Source organism: Rattus norvegicus (assembly GCF_036323735.1).
Source record: "Rattus norvegicus strain BN/NHsdMcwi chromosome Y unlocalized genomic scaffold, GRCr8 chrY_unlocalized_24, whole genome shotgun sequence".
In the NCBI taxonomy this organism is placed as follows: Eukaryota; Metazoa; Chordata; class Mammalia; order Rodentia; family Muridae; genus Rattus; species Rattus norvegicus.
Window position 1 is genome coordinate 194,719 of NW_026947383.1, and position 26,359 is coordinate 221,077.

The 26,359-nt window shown below is 38.2% G+C and overlaps 2 long non-coding RNA genes across 3 annotated transcripts in view; one reads left to right on the top strand and one right to left on the bottom strand.

The window, feature by feature from the left end:
• Positions 1–4,440, top strand: part of LOC134484654 (uncharacterized) — a 33,830-nt gene extending 29,390 nt beyond the window's left edge. The window contains exon 3 of the long non-coding RNA XR_010062237.1: positions 3,562–4,440. This is a non-coding gene — a long non-coding RNA (uncharacterized LOC134484654). The remainder of the gene's footprint in view (positions 1–3,561) is intronic.
• On the bottom strand, positions 619–10,981 carry LOC134484653 (uncharacterized). Of its 2 annotated transcripts, none has more exons than XR_010062236.1 (3): positions 8,891–9,251; positions 4,066–6,744; positions 619–3,477 (listed from the first exon to the last, which is right to left on the bottom strand). It is a non-coding gene; the product is annotated as an uncharacterized LOC134484653 (long non-coding RNA). The 2 variants fall into 2 exon arrangements; XR_010062235.1 differs by lacking the exon at positions 619–3,477 and having other exon boundaries at positions 4,526–4,626; positions 6,583–6,744; positions 8,891–10,981.
• Positions 10,982–26,359: the final 15,378 nt, after the last annotated feature.

Below are 26,359 nucleotides of genomic sequence, written 5' to 3' on the forward strand. Positions count from 1 at the left end.
TTAGTTTCTTAGTTTCTTAGTTTCTTAGTTTCTTGACTTTTCTATCTGAGCTTTCTCATCGTTTTTCAAAAATAAATCTATTGCTCTTTTATTGAGAATCATAATGAATATTCATTGATACATAGATATATAATAATGTGACAATATACACAATGGTACTTCATTCTCCCTAGGAAAACTAAACCGAGTAAGGTAACAAAGACTTAGAAAGGCAAATACCATGTGTTCTTTTTCAAAGAGATCAAAGAATCTCCTTTTAATATACTTGTATGTGAAGCTGTGGGTGGTTTGAGTTCACTTAACTGGTATACGTCACAGAGATTAGAGAGTAGGGTTTTAAACAGTGTGGTATGGAAGATATTGAGCATGTGGGATATGAATCTAGAAGTAAGAATAATGAAGAGAGACTAGTATAAGTGGTGAGGGACATAGGGCAGGCGGAAACAAAGAACTGAGGAAGCGAGGATGAGGGTGATTGTCTACAAACATAACATATGGCAACCTGTTACTTTATAGGTTAGGTTAAAATAAATATTAAAATTTAAAACTAATACCATAATGTTCAATGCTATAAACATCATGTTTGAGGAAAAATGCCAGGAAGTGTTATCAGAATGAAAATAATATATTTATCTTATTTGATCTTAGTCATATTATCCATAATTACTTGTTAAAAACATCATTTGTCTGCCAAATTTATGGTACCACTTAAAAATTGCCTGTGATATAATAATTCCTTATGATAGTAGAGAATTTTTATTATTAGGTCAATTTTTAAAATCTGTGATTTGATCTTGTTTTAAGTTTCTTTTTACTTAAATTTGGTCCTCATGACATTCACTCATACTAAATTATAATTTTCAATTTTAACATACTACTGTAAAATATGATCAAGAGGGTTGTTGAAATTGCTCAATTATAAGTAATATTATCCATAAACTACAGGACATCCTCCACAAAGCTTAAAGGTACAAAGAAGATAAACAAGAAGAATGGCCAAAGTGCATAAGATTGACTCTCACTTAGAATGGGGAATAAAATAGTCTAGGAGGCCGATTGAGGAAAGGAACTAGATGAGAGATGGAAGGAAGAGGAGAATGGATCCTGTGTGTGAAGGGACAGGAGATAGGACCCGATAGTCATGAGAAAGAAAGGAAATCTTGAACTTTAAGAGATGAGGAGGTGGGAGAAACCTCCAGGAAGAGAAAGAGACCTGGTATAATGGAGGTACCCACGAATCAATGGGGTGACCTAAGCTGTGACTTACATTGGTGATATGAAACATTAAGAGGCCAACTCCCATTGACTGGAAAGACCAGCAATGGAGGGATAAAGACACAAATACACCCACAAAACCTTCTTCGCAAAATTTTTCAAGCCTAAAAGAAAATCTGAACCGCATTCTAAAGTCCATATTGTCCTTTGCTTTACTGATGGCTGGTAATTTTTGCTTAAATTAAGGATTTGAGAGATTATCATTTGAAGTAGGTATACAATATTTATACTGTTATATTCATGCTTTAGCTGGGCCAACTTTGTTGCCAATATCATTGCAAAAATTAAAATTGGAAAACAGAATATTTGAGTACACATTCAGTAATATATATAAAGTCTCCTTTCAAAGAATGTACAATAAAAAATGTAATACAATATTCATTCACCTAAATGTCTGGAAGGAAAATATTGGACTTTGGGAAACAGAGAAAACCTAGGAACTTGAACTGTATGTCACAGGAATGGAACTGGGAGTGGAATTATTATCCAGAATAATCTCCTCCACCCCATGTTCCTAGATCTTTATACCCATGCCAAGCCCCTGACCAACATTCTCTATTCCGAACATGTACGTACTAATGAAGCAAAGAGAAGTCTCCAGCATTAGAGATATATAGTATTTAAAGGTTTCCAGTGTGTCACAAGAGACACTCTTGGAAAGGGAACCCTCAAATCTGGTCAATGTAAAGAAAGCTGTTCAACAGTTAGATCATGGCAGTTCTCAGTGACATCATCATTAGGTCCTCCCTGAAATATCTCTTGTATCCTGAAGAGCTCTAGCTTTTCTGTGATGTCACAAGTGTCATGGTGACAGCAACTGCCTCTTGGATATTCTTTGAGGACCTCTAGGGTTAACTCATTGACCTCTTATTCTGGCTAAACAGCCATTTGTTAGGGAGATAAAAGAGAAGGAAGCTGGCCTTCTCTCTTTGTATAAAAAAAGGAAGAAATAAATGGTCCATGGGAAAGCTCAGTGAGTCTTGGGTAGGCGTTGAGTGTTGTATCTGAAGAGATAGCCTTGATCTGAGCCTTACACACATGGGAATCCAGAGCTGGGATTCTCTCATTATCATCTGGACTTCCCTGCTTGATATGGTTTCTGGAATTCAGAGAGTTTATATAATCATTTTCTTCATTCCAAAAGTCAGTTGTTGGGAAGGGCACAGTTGTTCTAGTGAGAGCTCATGGCTTTCACTCTTTTTGCCCTGAAGAAAAAGGTCCGAAGAAACAAAGGATAGACAAGTATTGTCTCCTCAGCTCAGTGTAAACGCCTCCATGCTTTGGATACCTATAGTGCAGTTTGTGTCTGACACTGATATTTGGGAGAGAAGAGCTTCTAGTTGAGACTTCATCATCTCAGTCTTTCCACTAGTATTACTCTGATTACCATTTCCTGATAGTTACCCTTTAGATTTCTGAGTCAATATGTGTAATTAGCTGACAGATGTCTTTTCTTTAATTTATTTCATTTTTTTAAATTTTTAGCAAATTTTATTGCTTTTTTTATTTGGATATTTCTATATTTGAATTTCAAATTTGATTTTCTTTCCCAGTTTCATGTCCATAAGACCCGTAACTAGTCCCCCTAACATTCTTCTATAACCTAACTTAGTGAACCTTGATATTACCTTGAACTGAGAGTTAAACCTAGGTTGGACCAGGAACTTCTCCTTCCATTGGTTCCCAACAAGGCCATCCACTGCTACATATGCAGTTGGACACATAGGTCTGTCCAAGTACAGTCTTTGAATATTGGTTTAGTACCAGAAAGCTCTGGTTCACTGGCATTGTTGTTCTTATGGAATTGAAATCCCCTTAAGCTCTTGTAATTCTTTCTCAAAAACTACCAACAAGAGATCCATTTTTGGTTCACTGGTTTGCCAGTAGCATTCTCTTCTGTATTTGACTTGCTCAAGCTGTGTCTCTCAGGAAAGATGTACATCTGGTTCCAACTATACATTTTGGTGGCTCCTACAGCTATGAGGTTAGGTGGAATTTTCACATGGATTATGTACACCTAGGTCAAGAATGTAGAATCCACAAATGGCAATTCCAAACACCTCCCTCTTGTTCTTATGAACCTATTGAAGTTGAAGTTTCCCTGGACATCAAGCCATTCATCTCCCTGCACATCCTCCTGAATTTTATGTTTGTCCTGAAGTAACAACCATGGTAAAACCTCGAAAACCTTCACGTCTGGCCCTAGAGGAACAGGAAGTTAGATATTAAAGAACTGATGTCTAATGAGACTACTGAACCATATTCTATATTTCATGTTTTCCTTAGCTTTTCTGATGTCTCGAAATTTTTGGATAAACTAAGGATTTGGAAGTTCATCATTGGAAGTAGGTACATAATATTTACATTTTTATATTCAACCTTAGGTGGGACCCTTGGGTTGCCAAAATCATTGCAAAAAAACATGAAATTGGAAAACAGAATTTTTCACTTCACATTCAGGAATATATAAAGTCACCTATCAAGGAATGTACAATGAGAAACTGTAATGAAATATGAATTCAATTAAAGGATTATAGGGAAAATGCTGGCCTTTGGGAAACAGAGATAACCTAGGATATTGAACTGTATGTCACAGTAATGGACCTGGTAATAAAATTATTATCCAGAGGAATCTCTTCCACTCCATGTTCCGAGATCTTTTCTACCCATGCAAAGCTCCTGATTATCTTTTCCTTTCAGAGCATGTAACCACTAAGGAAATAAAGAGAAGTTTCTAGCTTTAAAGACATGTAGAATGAAAAGGTTTCCATTGTTTCACAGGAGACAAACCTTGCAAGGGCACCCTCGAATCTGGTCATTGAAAGGAAAACACTTTAGCAGGTAGGCCATGGCAATTCTCAGTGACATCACCATTAGGCCTATCTAAAAAAATCTGTTGTATCCTGGAGATCCCTAGTTTCTTCTGTGATGTAACAAGTGTTGTCCTGACAGAAGTTGCCTCTCCAGTAGTCCTTCAGTACCTCTAGGGTTTACTATTTGGCCTCTAATTCAGCATAAACAGCCTTTGGGAAGGAGAAAAAAGAGGATGAAGTGATCAAAGATGGGAAGAAGGAAGCTGGCCTTCTGCTTTGTTATAAAAAAAAAGAAATATGTGGTCCATGGGAAATCTCAGTCATTTCTGGGTAGTGGTTGAGAAGGTTTGCTGAAAAGATAGTATTGATTGGAGCCTTCCAAATATGGTAATCAGGAGATGGGAGCCTCTCAGATGCATCTGGACTTCCCTGCTAGTTATGGTTCCTGGAAGTCGGAGAATTTATATCATTCATGTCTTTTTTCCAAAGCCAAGTGTTGGAAAGGGCACAGTTTTCTTTAAAGCTGATGGTTTTGGTCCTAAGGAAGAAGGGAAAGACAAGTATTGTGTCCTCAGCTCAGAGTAAATTACTCTGTGCTTTGGATTCCTAGAGTGCAGATTGTGTCTGACACTGATATCTGGGAGAGAAAATTGCTTCTATTTGAGATTTCACCATCTTCGTCTTTGAACTAGTATTACTCTGACTACCATTCCCTGACAGTGACCCTTTAGATTTCTGAGTCAAAGGGTGTAATTAATTGGCAGTTTTCTTTTCTTTTATTTCTTTCATTTTTTTCTTTTTTAGCAAAATATATAGCTTTTTTAAATTTGATATTTCTATATTTACATTACAAATGTTATTCCTTTTCCAATTTCCTGTCTCTAAGATCCCTAACCAGTCCACCTCCCATTCTACTATAATCCCCTTACTACCCCTTTGCATTCCCATGAACTGTGAATCAAATATAGGGAGGACCAAGAGCTTCTACTTCTGTTGGTTCCCAAGAAGGCCATCTGGTACTAAATATGCAGTGGGAGCCATAGGTATGTCCATGTACATTCGTTGAATATTGGTCTAGTACTAGAAAGCTCTGGTTCATTGACATTGCTTTTCTTATGGGTTTGCAAACCCCTTTACCTCTTGTAATCCTTTCTCAAAAGTTATCAACAAGAGTTCCATTTACAAGTAACTGGTTTGCCACAAGCATTCACTTATGTAATTGACATATTCTAGCTGTGTTTCTCAGGAAATGTCTATATCCTCTTCCTGGCAGAATGCACTTCTTAACTTCAACAATCTTATCTTATTTTGGTGGCAGATCTATCTATCTGTCTATCTATCTATCTATCTATCTATCTATCTATCTATCTATCTATCTATCTATCATATATATATTGGCTCCTATGTGAGGTTAGATGGAATTTACCATTGATTCTGCGCATCTAGAACAAGAATGTAGAATCTACAGATGCAAAGGTCCCTCCTGTCCTTATGAACTTATTGAAATTGAGGTTTCAGTTGAACTCAAAACATTTCTTTCCCTGCCCATCCACCTAAGTCTTATGTTTGGCCTGAAAAAAGAATCATTGTAAAATATCCAAAAACCTCAAGTGTGGCCATGGGAACACAAGAAGGAAGATATTGCAGAAATGATATCAAATGGGAATAGAGAAACGAATTGTATAGTACATGTTGTCTTTGATTTACTGATGTATGATAATTTTTGGATAAAATAAGAATTTGGAGTTTATCATTTGAAGTAGGTACAAAATATTTACACTGTTCTCTGCACTCTATACTTCGGCCCTCTTTTTTGCCAAAATCATTACAAAAATGCAATTGTAAAAGAGAATTTTTGAGTACACTTTCAGGAATGAATACAAAGTGCCCTATCTAGGAATGAAGAATTAGAAAATGAAATACAATATTCACTCAATTAAAGGTCTGTATGGAAAATAATGGCCTTTGGGAAACAGAGAAAAACTAGGAAATTGAACTGTATGTCACAGGAATGGACCAGGGAGCAAAATTATTATCAAGAAGAATCTCCTCCACTCCATCTTCCTAGATCTTTTCTACCCATGCCAAGTCCCGATTAATTTTGTCCATTTAGACCATGTAAACACTAATGCAGCAAAGAGAAGTCTCTAGCGTTAGAGAGATGGAGTACAAAAGGTTTCCACTGTGTCATAGGAGACTCTCCTAGAAAGGGCACCGTCAAATCTGGTCAATGTAAGGAAATCTGTTTAGCAGGTAGTCCATGGCAGTTCTCAGTGACATCATCCTTAGTACCCCCGTAATATATCTCTTGTATCCTTGAGAGCCCTATCTTCTTCTATGTTGTCACAAGTGTTGTCCTGACAGCAATTGCCTCTCAGATATTCATTCCATATATCTATGGTTTACTAATTGGCCTATAATTCAGTGTAAAGAGCCATTTGGGAGGGAGGACAAATAGGATGAAGATATCAGAGATGGGGAGATGAAAGCTGACCTTCTGTCTTGGTACAAAAAAGGTCCTTGGGAAAGCTCTCTGAGTCCTTAGTAGGTGTTGAGTTGTTTCATGAAGAGATTGTCTTGATCTGAGCCGTCTACAAATGGGAATTAGAAGCTGGGGTCCTCTCAGAAGCATCTGGACTTCCTGCTCTTACAGTTCCTGGAAATCAGAGAGTTTATATCATTAATTTCTTTATCCCAAAACCCAAGTTTGGGAAGGTCACAGTTGTTTTCCTGACAGCTCATGGCTTTTATTCTTTTTGCCCAGAAGAAAAATGTCCTAAGGAAGAAGTGAAAGACAAGTACTATGTCCTCATCTCAGGGTAAACTCCTCCACGCTTTGGATTCCTATAGTTCAGTTTGTGTCTGACACTGATATCTGGGAGAGAGAAGTGCTTCTAGTCGACTCTTAATCATATCAGTCTTTTCACCATTATTATTCTGATTACCATTCCCTGACAGTTACTCATTATATTTCTGAATTAATAGGTGAGAATGGCTAGCAGTTTCTTTTTTCATTTCTTCCATTTTTTTAGTAAATTTTTGCTTATTTTATTGGCTATTTCTATATTTACATTTCAAATGCTATTTTCTTTCCAAATTTCCTCTCCATAAGGTTGTAACTGGACCGACTCCCCTTCTTTTACAACCCTCCTTACTGCACCTTGACCTTTCCTTGAACTGGGAACCAAACCTGAGAAGGACCAAGGGCTTCTACATCCATTGGTGCCCAAGGAATCCATCCTCTGCCACATATGCTGTTGGAGCCATAGGACTTTCCATGGGCAGATTTTGAATATTGGTTTAGTGTCAGAAAGCTCTGGTTTGTTGGAATAGTTGTTTTTATGGGGTTGAAAGTCCCTTCAGCTCTTGTAATCCTTTCTAAATATCTACCAAGAAGAGACATGCTTTCTGTTCACCAGTTTACCACTAACATTCACTTCTGTATTTAACATGCTCTAACTATGACTCTCTGGAAAGATCTTTCTCCAGTTCTTGGCAGCATGCACCTCTTAGCTTCATCAATCTTATGTAATTTTGGTGTCTCCTACACCTATGAGGTTTGGTGGAATTTTAACATGGATTATGCACAACTGGGTCAAGAATGTAGAATCCACAAATGACAATGCCAAATAGATGCCATTATCTACTTATGAAACTATTGAAGTTAAGTTTTCCCTGGACCTCAAGACATTCCTCTCACTGTCCATCCTCCTGAACCTTATGTTTGGCCTGAACAAAGAATCAGGTTAAAAAACCCTCAACCCTCATGTCAAAACCTTGGAAATAAGGAAGGGAGATATTAGAGAACTGATTATCTTTTGGGACTACAGAACCACATTCTAGAGTTGATATTGTCCTTTGCTTTACTGATGTCTGTGATTATTGGATAAAATAAGGATTTGGGAGTTTATCATTTGAAGTAGGTACACAATATTTACACTGTTATATTCACTTTATCATTGGGCCAAAATCATTGCAAAAAATGGAATTTTAAAACAGAATTTTTGAGTAAACATTCAGGAATATTTATAAAGTTCCCTATCAAGGAATGTACAATAAGAAATTGAAACACAATATTCATTCAATTAAAGGTCTGTAGGGAGAATACTGGCCTTTGGGAAACAGAGAAAACCTACAAAATTTTTATGTATTTCACAGGAATGAACCTGGGAAAAATTATTATCTAGAAGAATCTCCTGCACTCCATTTTCTTAAATCGTTTATACACATGCCAAACCCATGGCTAACTTTCCCCATTCAAAGCATGTAACCACTAATGAAGAAAAGAGATTTCAACAGTTTTAGAATGATGGACTATGTAAAGGTTTCCACTGTGTCACAGGAGACGTACCTGGAAAGGGCACTCAAAATCTGGTCAATGTAGGGAAATCTGTTTAGCAGGTAGGACATGGCAGTTCACAGTGACATCATGATTTGGCCCTACTGCAAGTATCTCTTGTAACCTGGACTCCCTAGCTGCTTCTGTGACATCACAAGTGTTGTTGTGGCTGCAACTGCCTCTCTGATATTCTTGCAGTACCTCTAGGGTTTAATAATTGACCTCTAATTCACGGTAAACAGCCATATGGGAGGGAGAACAAAGAGGATAAAGATTTCAGTGATGTGGAGAAGGAAGCTGGCCTTCTATCTTTGTATAAAAAAAGGAAGATGTACATCATCCTTGGGATAGCTCAGAGTCCTTAGTAGGGATTGAGTGGGATCTCTGAAGAGTTAGGCTTGATGTGAATCTTCCACATATGGGAATCAGGAGCTGGGAGCCTTTCAGAAGCATCTGGACTTACCTGTTCATATCATTCCTGGAAGTCAAAGAGTTTATATCATTATTTTTTTTTATTCCAAAGCCAAGTGATGGGCAGGGCACAGTTGTTTTGCTGAGATCTCATAGCCTTATTCTTTTTGTCAAGAAGAAAATGGTCCTAAGGAAGAAGGGAAAGACAAGTATTGAGTCCTCGCCTCAGAGTAAATTCCACCATGCTCTGGATGCCTATAGTGCAGTTTTTGTCTGATACTGATATCTGGGAGAGAGAAGTGTTTCTAGTTGAGTCTTCATCATCTCAGTCTTTCCATTAGTATTACTCTGACTATCATTCCATGAAAATGACTTTTACATTTCTGAGTCAATAGCTGTGAATACTTCGCAGTGTTCTTTTCTTAAATTTCTTTATTTCTTTTTATTTTTTTAGCAAATTTTATTCCTGTTTTAATTGGGTATTTCTATATTTGAAATGTTATTTCCTTTCCCTATTACCTGCACATATGATCCCTAACCGGCCCCACTCCTCTTTTTCTATAACTCCCCTACTGTCCGTTTTCAATTCACTGATTTGCCTCTAGAATTCACTTCTTTATTTGATATGCTCTAGCTGTGTCTCACAGGAAAGATCTCTATACAGTCCCTGGCACAATGCACTTCTTAGCTCCATCAATCTTATCTAGTTTTGGTGACTGATGTGTATATATTTTTGCCACATGTACGGCCTGCTCTGAATGGGATTTCCTCAGTCTCTGCTCGAAATTCATAGATATTATTGTGTCCACCTTTTGAAAAGGATTAAAGCATGCACATTTTGTGTATCATTTTATTGAGCTTCCAGTTGTCTGTGAACTGCATCTTTGGTAATTTTAGCTTTTGTGCCAATATCCACTTTTGGTGATTTCATAAAATGTGTGATTTCATACCATTTTGTGATTGGGTAACCTCAATCATTATGATATCTTCTAGATCATCCCATTTGTCTTTGGCTTTCTTGAGATAATTGGTTTTAAGAGTTGAGTAGTACACAATTGTTTAGATGTACTACATTTTCTGTATTCATTCCTCTGATGAATGCCATTACGGATTCTTCTAGCTCTTGGGTATTATACATAAGGCAGCTCCCAGAAATGAACCCACACACCTATGGGCACTTTACTTTTGACAAAGGAGCCAAAACCATTCAATGGAAAAAAGAGCATTTTCAGGAAATGGTGCTGGTTCAACTGGAGGTCAGCATGTAGAAGAGTGCAAATCGTTCCATGCTTATCACCGTGTGCAACGCTTAAGTCCAAGTGGATTAAGGACCTCCAAATCAAACCAGATACAGTCAAACTAATAGAAGAAAAACTAGGCCAGCATCTCAAACACATGGGCACTGGAAAAAATTTCCTGAACAAAACACCAATGGTTTATGCTCTAAGATCAAGAATTGACAAATGGGGTCTCATAAAACTGCAAAGCTTCTGGAAGGGAAAGGACACTGTGGTTAGGATAAAATGGCAACCAAGAGATTGGGAAAAGATATTTACCAATCCAACAACAGATAGAGGGCTTATATTAAAAAGATGCAAAAAACCCAAGAAGTTAGACAAATAACCCTATTAAAAAATGGGGTTCAGAACTAAACAAAGAATTCACAGCTGAGGAATGCCGAATGGCTGAGAAACACCTAAAGAAATGTTCAACATCTTAAGTCATAAGGGAAATGCAAATCAAAACAACCCTGAGATTTCACCTCACACCAGTGAGAATAGCTAAGATCAAAAACTCAGGTAAAAATAGATGCTGGCGAGGATGTGGAGAAAGAGGAACACTCCTCCACTATTGGTGGGAGTGCAAACTGGTACAACCATTCTGGAAATCAGTCTGGAGATTCCTAGGAAAATTTCACATTGAACTACCTGAGGATCCAGCTGTACCACTCTTCGGCATATACCCAAAAGATGCCCCAACATATAAAAAAGACACATGCTCCACTATGTTCATCACCCCCTTATTTATAATAGCCAGAAGCTGGAGAGAACCCAGATGCCCTTCAACAGAGGAATGGATACAGAAAATGTGGTACATTTACTCAATGGAGTATTACTCAGATGTCAAAACAATGCCTTTATGAAATTCATAGACAAATGGTTGGAGCTTGAAAACATCATCCTGAGTGAGGTAACCGAATCACATAAAAACACACATGGCATGCACATGATAAGTGGCTATTAGCACAACTGCTTGAATTACCCTAGATGCATAGAACACATGGAACACAAGATGGATGATCAAAATGCGAATGCTACACTCCTTCTTTAAAAGGTGAATAAGAATACCCTTGGCAGGGAATAGAGAGGAAAAGATTAAAACAGACACAGGAGGAACACCCATTCAGAGCCTGCCCTACATGTGGCCCTTACATATACAGCTACCCAATTATACAAGATGGATGAAGCAAAGAAGTGCAGGCCGACAGGAGGCGGATGTAGATCGCTCCTGAGAGACACAGCCAGAATACAGCAAATACAGAGGAGAATGTCAGCAGCAAACCACTGAACTGAGAATAGGACACCCGTTGAAGGAATCAGAGAAAGAACTGGAAGAGCTTGAAGGGGCTCGAGACCCCAAAAGTACAACAATGCCAAGCAACCAGAGCTTCCAGGGACTAAGCCACTACCTAAAGACTATACATGGACTGACCCTGGACTCTGACCCCATAGGTAGCAATGAATATCCTAGTAAGAGCACCAGTGGAAGGGGAAGCCCTGGGTCCTGCTAAGACTGAACCCCCAGTGAATATGATTGTTGTGGGGAGGGCGGCAATGGGGTGAGGATGGAGAGTGGAACACCCATATAGAAGGGGAGGGGAGGAGTTAGGTGAATGTTGGCCCGGAAACCAGGAAAGGGAATAACACTGGAAATGTAAATAAGAAATACTCAAGTTAATAAAAAAAAAGAAAAGAAAAGAAATGGCATGCTAAAAAAAAGAAGTTAAAAACATATATGATATTTTTTAAAAGGCATTTTTTTCCATCCACTCTATGTTGGGAAGCCAAATAAGCAGGTTTTTCTTTGTTTTTATTTTGATAACTGTCACTGAATCTCCTTTGTCAAATAAATAAGTTTATTTTTCTTCTGCTTGCATCCTGTCTGACCTTCCGATTGCTTTTAGCAACAGACCTCAGAACAGATGAAGCTAACGGGGGTAGAGACATTACAGTTGTTGTCCTGCTTTGTACCCGAGGCTGTCAGAAAGTGTTCAGTAGTTTAAGGTGCTAAGTCCTGGAATGGCTTGTTGTATAACATATAGCTTTAAGTCTTGTTAGGATAAAAGTCTTCAAGAGCTTGGTAGGACTTACTTCTAAAGTATATACTAATAAGTATTAATAAAAATAGTAAAAATAGCAATAAACAATAATAAGAATAGGTGACTGGGATTTTTAATGAAAGGAATAATGGCAATTTTATTGACCAAACTTTTAAGATAGAAAAGGTTTCTTAAACATTCTGCAGAGGAAGACAAAATTCTCAAAGGAGCATGCTGAATGTGGTAGTTTAATGTCTTTTCCTAGCAAGAATTCATAGGCAAATAAAAGCTAAGGAAAGAACTGTTGAGTGTGATTTTATGCAGAAAAGGAGTAAACCTGCATGTTTTTCACATGGAAGGATGGGCTGTGTCATATGCCATCATTGCTTATACATGGGAAGTATAGCCTCAGCTTTCAAATGTAGTTGTGTGACTTGATATGGATGGTAAATGCTGAAGGATGTGATAGGTTGTTGAGTCCAGGACAATGATGTAAGGGATAACACAGGGGTCATGCATTTTTTTTCCTTCTTGTCTCACTCTTCTGTTGTTACAATTGCCATGAATGATCTCATCATTCAGGGGACTGGAGTGAACAAAATGATTTTGAGGAGCATGGGAGCAGATTCTTCAAAGATCATGTAGAATATGAAAGCTGAATGCTGATATCTAATGCTATTAGATTTGTGAATTTGCTTCTTTGTTGTCATTGTAGACAACATAAACAATGTGGATGTACCAAAAGTGAAATAATAATGGAACGTTTATATGTTAATATTATGAATATTTCGTATCATTTATTTTCTCCCCCTCCATCACTTTTTACAATAAACTAAATGTACTCAAAAAAAAAAAAAAAAGGACATAAGCGGTAAGCAGAAGAGTAAATCTGAATAATAATAAAGTCTGTTAAAACAAACATGAAAAGGGCTAGAAGCGAGCAAGCAACCCATGGAGAAAGACCAATATACCTCTTGAAAATAAAGTGAACATTGGAAAATAAGTGCTGTAATTGGAAGTAAAAGGTACAGCAAGTCCTACAGTTAGGACAGTGATGGCACCCAGGCTACTGTACTCCAAGAATCTATAGTAAAACTTAAAATTGTGACAAAGCAATTGATTTCATAATGGTCACTGGATCTACATATTCAGTCTTCAATAATGTACTGTGACAATTACCTGATCAAAAGGTACCATTCACGGTAGCAAAAGGAAAACTCCCTTAATGTCTCTGAAGCAGCAAACATGCCATTGACATAGGCAAGGGGATAATAACTCACCTGTTATTAATCATGTCTCATTGCCCCCCTTCTTCCTGTTTCCTTCTGGCAAGAGGCCTCTTGCATAAACAGAAAGCAAGCATCATCTTTTTGAAAAATTAGACACAGTTCGACTTACATATACTAACAAAGTTAACCTTTTTTCTGTTTACCAAAAGAATATCTTCTTTGTGAAAGTCCTGAACCGTATTAAAAAGATAGTTGGACTAAAACTCACACTTGTAGTTTCAGATTAGTAGTGAAGAATCCTAGGTATATTGGGAGAATCTATCTTCCCATACCTGTCCCTAAAACATAATCCCATATTTATTCAACTAACCAGATCATTTGTGCATATGTAGATTAAATAATGCACACTCTGGAAGCAAAGGGAGAGATACAGTCTATATTACCAGCTGAAAGAGATGGGCATCCTGATATCCTCACAGTCTCACTGGAGTTGTTGTCATTACTTGAGAAGAAACTGGGCTATTTATCATATGAACTATCCAAGATATGAGGGACTGGCAATAGAGGGTAGAGACTACCAACCCCATAGTTCCGATCTCATATACACTCAGAAGTCTGAATCTCCAGTAAAGTATGTAGATTTTCTTGTTCTTGGAAGATGTATTCTTCAGGTGCTTTTTGCAAAGGAGATAAAATTAACATTTGAATGACCATTTCAGAATGAGTTAAAAGTGGGCAAATACCTTAGACCCTATTCTTTCATGGATTTCAAAATTCTTCAGTCCTGTCTGTTGATGGCCTCAGAAGTTTCACAGGTTGACACCCTTACAACAGAGAGATAACCTCCTCCTCTCTCCTGAAGCTCAAAATAATTGAACAAGGGACACTGAGGCACTGGTCCAAGAGTTATAATCACTTAGCTAGCAAGGGTGAGCTAGGAATGTTCACATTTCTATATTAGGAGGACAACAATATTGGCAAAAATCTGGGGGAGGCAAAAGGAACCTGTATCATAGAATGGTTGCTGTAATCCCACTGTTCTCAACTCCGGAGGTACTAGACAGGTTTGAGAGATTATTTGTGTGTGTGGGTATTGCTCTGCCTGGATACCAGGGTTTTGGAGAAACAGCAAATCCTAGATACCCCAGAACACATGGGGATACTAGAACCTAATCTGCGTGGAGACAGATGGTATGGAGTTTGATACTTGATAGTTCATTGTGGTTTAAGTCCTAGAATTTCAAGGTTCCTCAGAATGTTTTCATCTTTTTTTTTCACAAAACACATGAAAAGACACTGCATGAAGGATTTACATGAACATTTTAGGGCCATGAAAACACCTTGTGTGCATCTCTCTAAACAACTGGACCTTGTAGCCTCAGGAATGATCACTTGTCTAAAGGCTATATTAGCTGCCCTTCTTCTGTGAAAGAAGCAAGGTAGTTAATTCTGTGTCAGCATTTTATACTCCTATCAGACAAGAGAGTTGAAGCCTTTCTACAAGGAACACCACAATCTGGCTTCTATTATTTTTCTCATCTATATTAACTGGATTATTCCTTATTTACATTTCGATTGCTATTCCCCTTCCTGGTTTCCGGGCTAACATCCCCCAACCCCTCCCCCTCCCTTTCTATATTTGTGTTCCCCTTGCCAACCTACCCCCATTACCACCCTCCCCCCAATAATAACACTCACTGGGGGTTCAGTCTTGGCAGGATCAAGGGCTTTCCCTTCCACTGGTGCTCTTACTAGGCTATTCATTGTCCGTATGAGTTTGAAGCCAGGGTCAGTCCAAGTATAGTCTTTAGGTATTGGCTTAGTCCCTGGGAGCTCTAGTTGTTTGGCATTGTTGTTCATATGGGGTCTTGAGCCCATTCCAGCTCTTTCAGTGCTTTCTCTGATTCCTTCAACTGGGGCCCCGTTTTCAGTTCAGTGGTTTGCTGCTGGCAGTCGCCTATGCATTTCCTGTATTCTGGCTGTGTCTCTCAGGAGAGATCTATATCCAGTTCCTGTCAGCCTGCACTTCTTTGCTGCTTCATCCATCTTATCTAGTTTTGTGGCTGTATATATATGGGCCACATGTGGGGCAGGCACTGAATGGGTGTTCCTTCTGCCCCTGTTTTAAAATTTGCCTCCCTATTTTCTCCCAAGTGTATTCATGAGACCCTGGCTTCTATATGTCCCTGTTGCACACTTACAGATACTATTCCTGCACCATCCTGGAGTGTAGTAAAGAAGACCCACTTGACATAAATCCTGTTACCCTGTTGTGTGGTGTAGACCCACAGATGCTCATCACTGACTGTCCAAGGTAACAACATTGGTCCAATTTATCTAGACAGACCTAATGGATTACTGCAAAACCCCATCCCATTAAAGACACTAATGCAATAGTCAGCACAGTTGGTAGTATTTTCATTAAACATTGAGCAAGGTATCGAGTAGCTTCAATAGTTACTGTTATTGAAATTATTTCATGGAAGCCTTAGGGCCAGGTACCTAGGCCCAGAGAAGAGAACTGATTTATCACTCTGACTCAGGATGTCAAATAAGGAAAGGGGAAACCTGTCATCTTGTACATCCACAGACATTATGCTTTGGATACTCCACATGTCTTTTTTATAATACAGAGACAAAATTGTCCTTTTTGCTGAGTAAAGGACATTAAGAATTTAGAGAAGGTCTTGGCTCTCCAAGAGAATATTTGGATTCCCCTATGATCTGCTAGGCTTACTACTATGGACATCAAAGAGATGTCTGCCTTGTGACTAAAGGTAACAAGATCACTGACCTGGATTCCCAACAAGTGTCCCTAAAACCCATGATCCTACTGACCTCCTGGTGACATACCCAACCCCCTGCTACCTGAGACCTCACAGTATAAATAAGATGTGAGCATGCAAAAGAATCAAATGGCTACCTTGAATCACAGGTTGGTAGTGAACAGGAGAAGGAAAGATCATTCTTTCAGAAACAATTGGCAGTTTTCTGGTAATTCAGCTTGACCAGGCTACCTGTCTTGGGTCCACAGAAATCTATGAATTGCCAATAACAATGTATATTATAACTACCTACATTGGACAGCATGGCAGGATATGTCTAAGACAGACGTCAGGTTTATATTGTACATAAAAAAATCTAGAACATTACAAAATTAATGTATATCATACATTAATATATATTCCCCTATCATATAAAAATGTAATTTAAATTAATGAATTAAGACATAAAACCCAACTTTAACTTCATTGCATATTAACATGAATATTCTCAAATACATTAAAATAATGATTTATGGACATATTAGCGTTATCAGACATACACCATAAAAGTCATAAACCTTTCTCTTCAATAATACTATTACCTACCCCAATTGGTTTCTATTTCTACCATTCTCTGCGAAATCAACAACCTGCCCACTAGTCCCCCTCTTCTCGCTCAGGGCCCATACAACATGGGGGTGAATAACGTGAAACTTTACCAGGCATCTGGTTCTTAATTCAGGGCCATTTACTGCTTTATCATCCATACATTCCCCTGAATAAGACATCTCTATGGTAACGGGTCTAATTAATGAATGATCATCACAACTGCGGTGTCATACATTTAGTATTTCTTTTTTAATTTTCGGATGCCTTCAGTCAAAATACCTGCTCAAGATGTTTAGCAGGTAGGCCATGGCAGGTCTCAGTGACATCATCATTAGGCCCTCCTGGAAAATCTCTTGTATCCTGGAGGGCTCTAGCTTCTTCTGTGATGTTACAGGTGTTGTCGTGAAAGCAACTGCCTCTCAGGTACTCATTCATTATCTCTAGGGTTTACTAAATGGCCTTTGTTTCAGAGCAGACAGCCATTTGGGAGGGAGAAGAAAGAGGATGAAGATAACAGAGATGGGGAGAAGAAGCTGGCCTTCTGACTTGGTATAAAAAAATGAAGAAATATCTTGTCCATGGTAGAGCTTAGTGAGTCTTGCGTAGGGGCTTAGTTGGTTTGATGAAAAGATAACATGGATCAGAGCGTTCCTCATATGGGAATCAGGAGCTGGGAGCCTCTCAGCAGCTGGACTTCCCTGCTTGTTATGGTTCCTGGATGTCAGAGAGTTTATAACATTAACTTGTTTATCCCAAATTTGAGTGTTGGGAAGGGTACAGTAGTTTTCTTGAAACTCATGGCTTTTGTTCTTTTTGCCCAGAAGAAAATTTCCTAAGGAATAATGGAAATATAAGCATTGTGTCCTAAGCTCGGTATAAAGTGCTCCATGCTTTGGATTCCTATAGTGTAGTTTGTGTCTGACACTGATATCTGGGAGAGAGAAGTGCTTCTAGTTGAGACTTCACCATCTCAGTCTTTCACTAGTATTACTCTACTACCCTTCCCTGATAGTGATCCTCTAGATTTCCGAGTTAATAGATGTGATTATCTGGCAGTTCTCTTTTCTTCAATTTCTTCCATTTTTTTTTTATTTTTTAGCAAATTTTATTGCTTTTTTAACTGGATGTTTCTATATTTACATTTAAAATGTTTTTTTTTCCTTTCCCAGTTTCCTGCCCATAAGATCCCTACCCGTTCCCTTCCCCTAATCCCCCTTAAGTCCTTCCTTTAATCCCCCTTAAGTCCACTTGGCATGCCCTTGAACTAGGAGAGAATCCTAGGGAGGACCAAGGGCTTCTCCTTCCATTGGTGCACAACAAGGCCATCCTCAGCCACATATGCAGTTGTAACCATAGGTCTGTCAATGCACATTCTTTGAATATTGGTCTAGTACCAGAAAGATCTAGTTTTTTGGCATTGTTGTTTTCATGGTGTTGAAAGCACCTTCAGCTCTTGTAATCCTTTTTCAAAATCTTCCAACAAGAGGTCTGTTTTCAGTACACTGTTTGCCACTAGCATTCTTGTATATAGTTGACCGGCTCTAGATATGTCTTTCAGGAAATATCTACATCTGGTTCCTGGCAGAATGCACTTCTTAGCTTCATCAATCTTCTCTAGTTTTGGTGGCATATATATATATATATATATATATATATATATATATATATATATATATATATATATATATATACACACAAACACACTTTTGGTTTCTCCTACAACTATGAGGGTAGGTGGAATGTTAACATGGATTCTGCATAACTTTGTCAAGAATGTAGAATCCACAAATGACAATGCCAAATAGACTACCTCCTGTTCTTATGAACCTATTGAACTTGAGGTTTCACTGGACCTCAAGCCATTCCTCTCCCTGTACATCCTCCTGAATCTTATGTTTGGCCTGAAGTAAGATCATGGTAGAACATCCAAAACCCTCAAGTCTGGCCATGGGAACACAGGAAGATACATTTTTGAGAACTGATATCTAATGGGACTACAGAACCACATTCTGTAGTCCATGTTGTCCTTTGCTTTACTGATGTCTGAAAAATTTTGGATAAAATGAGGATTTGGGAGTTTATCATTTGAAGTAGATACACAATTTTAAACTTATATTCACTCTAAAGCTGGGCCTTCTTTGAAGCCAAAATCATTGCAAAAAATTGAACTGGAAAACAGAATTTTTGAATACACATTCAGGAATATATGTAAAGTCCACTATCAAGGAATGTACAGTAAGAAAATGTAATACAATATTCTTTCAATTAAAGGTCTGTTGGGAGAATACTGCCCTTTGAGAAACAGAAAACCCCTAGGAAATTGAATTGTCTTTCACAGGAATGGTCCAGTGAATAAAATTATTATCCAGAAGATTCTCCTCCACTCCAAGTTCCTAGTTCTTTTCTACCCATGCCAAGCCCCTAACTAATTTTCACCATTCAGAGCATGTAACCACTAATGATGCAAAGAGAGGTCTCTTTCTTTATGGAGATGGAGTATGTAAAGATTTCCACTGTTTCAAACGACACACTCCTGGAAAAGACACCCTCTAATCTTGGCAATGTAAGGAAAGCTGCTCAGCAGTAGGCCATGGCAATTCTCAGTTACATCATAATTAGGCCCTCCCTGAAAAATCACTTGTGTCCTGGAGATGGTGGAGGTAGGGAACTTGAACAGAAGTAGGACTGTTGTGTCAGTCCTCAAAAAGGTAATATGCAAGACTTCATGGGAAAAATTTGTTATTGCACCGTGGACATCACCGGGATTTCTGAGAAAATGTGCAAAGGAGATATTCTATACCTGTTTGTTAGAACTGTAAAATCTCTGGCTACTTTTAAAATAATAAGAAAGACCATTTCATGCTGGAGAAAATGTAAGTACCTCGTGGAGCAGAGAAAGATCCAGTATTGCTTGATCAGCTTCCTATGCTTTTTCAGTATTTAGAATGTCCATATATTTTCATGCCATTTGAAAGTCCAGGTAGTAATTCTTGCATCAGTCCTATAGGTTGCATTTCATTCCAGCAGGTGTCTTTGGGCTTTGAAGACTTTTGTCAGACAAGAAAAGATCAAAACCCCTTTCTTCCATGGAGGAATGTCTCAGAATACCTTTAGCAGGAAGAAGTTTGTATGTAGTCCTAGACAGTTGGGATGTAGCAGGCTCACAAAATCAAGAGAAGAAGTGCTGAAGATGGCCAATAGAGAGTGCAGGCATGAGTACCCCTTGGGCAAAAGAAGATATTTCAGGCCAATGTTGTCCTTTGGTAAAAGTGTTCTTGCCCACTATACAGAGAAAAAACTTGTATACTTTGAGTAGTTGTGGAGTGTTGATACTCCCATAGGGAAAAGGATAGACACTGAATCTCTTCTTTGAAATGATGACATTTACAGACCCCTTGGACAGAAGGTGTGAATTTGAGAACAACTGGAGCAAAAGGTGTCATTCTGATGTCCTTCCTAGAGGAAGTTTTGAATATGAGACACAGTTAAGTGTAAATTTTGTGCCATCTTTCACCAAAAGTAGAATGGTTCAGAATCATTCTTTGTCAAATAGGTTAGCTACTGAGGACCTTTTTGACTGGAAGTGGAGTTTTAGACCTGGGTGCCAGAGATGATCTCAGGAACTGTCAGTCTTATAAGACAGATAGCAGACACTTATATACAGAATATACATTTGATATATAGTGGACATAAATTGGTGATTTAAAGTAATGATGTTTAAGAGTAGAATATTAAAGAAGATGTAGAAACTGCTTAAAGTGACAAACCTATTTTAGGATAAGGGAGTTTTCAAGCCTAAATTGAGCAGGAAAGCTAGGGCTACTTTACATATTCACATCTTCAGTTACACCATGGTAGGCTCTAACCGGGGTCCAAGCATTAGTATTATTCAGCAGTCATGATTTTCAGTCTCTAAGTCCTCTTGAAGCTAATCATCAACGACATGGGTATAAGCATGAAGGATGGTATATAGGAGAGATAATGAAAGTTTCACGATTTGCTAACACAGATCATAATTAGGTGAAGTACCTTTGGCCAAACCTATATTTATTTAGTGGCCATTATTAGATGAACATGATCTAAAGCTCCCTATTAGAGGGTTATACTTCATCTAAAGCTCCCTATTAGAAGGTTGAGTATGCTCTAAGGACTCTTTAATCTTGGTCCTCTTGGGCAAAAAAAAAAAAAAAAAAATCTGAGATCTCAATAGTAAACTCCAGTCCTTCTTATAACAGATCTTATACAGAAGGGGATGGTGTAAAGTATTATTTGTCAAAAAATAAAGACCTGAAGGCCACCAATCAAAGTGAAGTGCTGATTCCCCTTCATCTAAAGGGGATGGTGTTGAGATGGCTAGGAAATAGGTGCAGTTTTAGTAACCTGTGTTCATAACTGCAACTTATGGAGTCATCCTGAACTGCTTTGCTAAACAAGAAAGTGCCTGGCCATTTTTAACCAATTACCAAGATCTAGTCACCTAACTGTGAAGAAGGAAAAATTCTAGCTCACCTTTGGTGGTGGGAAAACAGTATGGTATTGCTTAATTTTCTTCCGATTATTCTTTCCAGTTTCCATTAGCATGCTCTTCCATCAGGGTAAGTGATTATCTGAACTCTGATGCTCCATTGATACACACACACACACACATATATATATATATATATATATATATATATACATACATATATGATGTATAAATGTATATATATCATATGTGTATAAATAAGATGTATAAATGTATACATATGATGTATATATATTATGTATAATGTGTATATATATATATATGTGTGTGTGTGTGTGTGTGATGTATATATGTGCATATGATATATATAAGTATAAGTGTACATGTGTACACATCCATAAATGAGAGATGGAAAAATTGCATTTCTGACAACCATCTGTAGTAAGATTGCATATATGTTAATTTTAGCTTTCTATACTCTGCCCTCTGATCTACAACAAGTATCTTATGATGTCCCACTGCGAAATCACAATCAGGATTGCCTGGTAATCTTGGTCAAGATTGGCACTTAAGTAAAATGAGTTTAAATCAGGTATAAGATGTCCTTGTAATTAAGTGATGCACTTGGGACTTCCAGAGCTAGAGGCTACAACTGAAACTCCTCACAAGTATAGATGGAATCAATGAGACTTGCCCTTAGGAGCCAAACCTGGCATATCTCGTGAGCATCATTCCATAGCATATACACCCTTGGCCATGAACTGACTGCCTATAGTTTTTGTGGTTGAAGGTCCCATTTTGTACTACATTGAACTACATGTTATTGAATCTGATTCTGGCTTCTACAGAGGTATGCCATGAGACCATGGGGCCTCTTTAGTCAGAAGTGAAATGACTTGAGCCCACTTTCAAATAATCAAAATTTGGGGGTCTTTCCTTTATATGAGTACTTGAGAAGACATAAGGCAACCAGGGAATGAGTAGAGTAGGCTCAGTTGTAGGAGGGAGGTCTGACATTCTGTTCAATGACTTAGGTAACTGAGGGAAAAAGGAAAATCTCGACGCCTTTAAGAAAGAGAAAACTTTGAGATCTGATTGTGCAATGGTACGTGTTAGAAAACCCTTGGAGTTGGGGTTGGTAGCATGAAACATCCTGTGACACATGGATGTCATTGTAACCTGATTTGGTGAAGGATTTTCTCCAACAATGCCCTTCAATTTCTATACTTCTTTAGTTGGTAGAAATTTTACATCGTGTATTAAATCTGGGGAAGTTTAGGTAACAACCCAAGCCTTTTTTAAACAGCTTGGATGACTGTCTCTGGATCTGTTGCTCATTCAGTTTGTCTTAATATGTCCATATATGGGCAGCAACAAAGGGTGCTCTTGGTTTCTAGTGATTGGCTTGATTGGAATCAATCAATGATTCTATATATAGGACCTGGGACCTCAAACCCGATGGAAGAACATATTTCCCTATCCACAATGGTAAAAGGTAAAAGCCTTGATTCTCTATTATTTAGAGTATATCCATGTGAGGTAATTCAAAGTCATGAGGGACTGCTTTAGAATACAAGCTTTGGCACACTATTATTTGAAAAAGCATGTCTCATGTCACCTTGTGAATAAAGCAATGTGTGAGTTTCATTTGGTCAAAGGCAGTGTACACCATCAAGAGGTGAGCAAGATCCAAGGCCACACTGATGGGGAAGGAGTCACATCATCATTCAGGGTAGTTCTCAGGGCCTCTTCAAAGAGGAATGAGTCTAGGATGTATCTCAGAACCGGAGATTTCTGAGAACAGATTTACAGAATGGGAAGTTCTGAGAAGATCTTTAGCTAAAGTGAAATCCTGAATGTATTGGTTCACAATGTGGAGGACCCTAGTCATATTTTGAAGAAAAGAATTATCAACTTCACCCATGGTCAGCAGGGGAAGGTTATCGGCTACACTGGGCCTTGGAGGAATGTTCTGACTCTGTTTCAGTAACTTCTAAGTATGTTCCCTATATGTATACATATATATCTTTTAGTCCAGGCAATGGTCACAACAAAAGTATAAGTGGTTCAGGAAGCGGTGATGTTTCTTCAAGGATGTGTTCAGCTGCAAACATATGTGAATAAAATGTAGGAATATTTTGATGACCTACTTTAAGGCACATGGTATAAGAGTCAATTTAGCTTTGTGTCTTCTGAACTAGGATTTAGAAGCAGAGAAATATAAGATACCATTGTTTGCATATGTGTTGTATGAATACATTGAATAAAGAGGTTAGTTTTAAGCAAACTTTCTTTATAGGGGTGTTGAGTGGCATGGGCCGAAGGGCAGCTCTAGTAATTCTTTAGTTCCACAGGTACTCCAAAATTCACATAGTACACAGGGAGGAGTTCTGAGACAATTGATGTGCACTGAGAATAATTTTTAGAGCCCTTTCAATAGAATTTCATTTCCCTAGCCCCCATTCGCAGAAGCTGAGGGTCTAAAATCGACTTAGTGGATTGAAGTAGACAAATGGCCCACAATCCTACTGGAAAGACAACGAATGCTAGATGGTCTTTCATGTAGGATGCGAGGTATAACACTCCCTAGGTCTGGCAGACCTTTAAGGAGAAAAGACAACACCACTTGATGGGTATAGGAAAATAAAAGGCCCATGTAAGGCTTCAAACAGGTTTTAAGCCCCTTTATCATAAAGGGTCTAGGGCAATGCTATACTTAGGCGAGTACTGACATGCTCTACAATATAATCAGAAGGAGTAAGTTAACACTGGGTAAAGTGAACCCCATGTAAGAGAGGAAAACTCTAAAGCCCTATTGAAAATGAAGAGAAACTTCTTCAGGCATAGTGTATATAGGTGTCATACACACTTCTGTCAAGAGAAAAGCTTCCTGGTACCTTATACAGTGGATAAAGTTTCCAGCCGTAATCATAAGTTTCAAATTCTCATTCAGAGGTTTATATATTCATAATTTCTGTTAATGCAGGAGAGAAAAGACAGGAACATATTTCTTCTGCCAAAGGCTTTGGATAATTTTTTTTGGCTAGGTTAATTCTTCTGGTTTGTTCAGCTGTTAAGATCTAAGCAGAAATGTTGAAATTATTACATTTCTATTGATTTGTCTTATTGCAGTTTGCAAGGGTTATATACTCTGATTCTAAACTACGACTCTGGGAATACAAACCGGAGTGGAGCAGAGTCATTGGATTATAGAAGGAGTCACTTTTGAAAATATGTTTAATCAGTTAGGGATACGACTACTTTGTTGGAAAGTCAAGGGCCCATTATTCAGAGAGAACATTTTAGGAGGATTGGGAAGAGTGAGAAGGTCACAGAATCCTTCAGGCAAAAGTTTACCTTGGGTACTGGAAGAAGGCAGTCAAGTGCAACTGTTTTCACAGTCCAGAATAACTATGTGTCGGGGTACTCTGAGGCGTGCTGGCCAGAAATTAGGGAATTTGCTCTTACATATTGGGTGGTAATCTCTGGATTTATGTTTTGCACAAGCTGTTCAGAAGCAGGATAATCATCGACAACAAAGATGAAACTGCTCCATTTTATGTGAAATACCTTAAAGGCAGAACTTAGGTTAGGGCTCAGATTTGCACTGACATGTCTGAGGACATCATGTCCACGTGGTCTTCCATTCCTTCAAACATTTATCTATGCCTGGCCATCCAGGTAAGAAAGGAAACATTAAGACCTCTTAGAAGAATAGAACTGAGATCCTATGGATAGAAGTGGATTCTCGGAAGAAACCATTGTCAGGGGATATTAATTTAAAGTTTCCTTAAGAAAAAAAAAACTGTGTGAGATTTCATTTCATTTCCTTCTCTGTATGTTCTTCATCAAAATAATTTGTATTAAGCCCCTTTCAACTTACAGGGTATTGCTAGATTTTCTTATTCAAAGAAAGTAGAATATATTCATCTTACTTTGCAGAATATGTTTTTCAGGGGCTCTTCATTGCATCCCAATTGAAACCCAAGTTTACCTTGAACTGAAGGTGAAACCTGGGAAAAATTAGGAAACATATCTGTGGCACAGTCCATAATATCAGGAACTAGTGTGGGTTTCCTCACCCTAAATTAATATCTAAACCTACTTTGGACAAACTAGAATGATCTGAAGTAACCTTTCCTTCAGGGATAACACATGATGCCTCCTTAATCAAAGAAAGAATGGATGAGTACCACCAAGTAAAGATGAGTTGCTGATGCCCCTGTAGCAGGAGAATTGATTAGAGTATTCATATTCCCCTTGTATTTGAGAAAAAATTAAATTGCTTACAATAGCTCAGGAGGTCCTAGCATTGCATCATCTTCTAATGATACCTCACAGTCTAGCATATCCACATCTTTAGCTGAATATGCAAGAGCCTGAATATAGATTACATGATTCATGAAAAGTTGAGGTGTCCTAAGCATGATTGCCCCCTAAAAGTATATTCAACCAAAACGAAATGAGCACCAGACTGATGACTTCACAACATATCATGTGACTTTACTCAAGGAAGTAGCATAAGATTCCAGGATTTGCTCCCTCCTTTTGGATTTCAGTGAACCTTCACCAGAGGGATCAATGCTCCTTGGTCCGAGGTAAAATATCCCATGGGCCCCAAGCAGAAGGGATGGTTCTGAGAGACCATTTTGTCAAATGGGTAACTCTAAGGCCTATAAAAATATCAATGTTTTTGAAAGGAGAAAAGTCTTAATCCGGTTTGATAGTAGGGGACTATCCATGATTACCTTCTATAAAAAACAATGATCCCATCACTCCAGGCCTCTACATTTTCAGAGAACTCCAGAAAATTCTTATCTCCAAGGACTCCACTACAGATGTGACAGCAATCTGAGGTTTATTCTGAAATCTTGTGTGAAGTCACTGTCTCTAATCCTTTTTTAAACTTACTATTAGCAGCACAGGTATGGGTGTGAGGGATATTGACCTTTCTGGTGAGTATCTGAGATAAGTGGCCTTGGATCCAGGGTGGAACTTTTATTCATTGGCCATGGGACGTCAATCCATTGTTCTTGGAGATTTTTTGGTGGTCAAAGTTGTATTGGCTATGCAATAAGGTTTGAGGAACAAGTTCTGGTCTTTATTAGTTGAATGGTATACCTGAGTCAGCCAC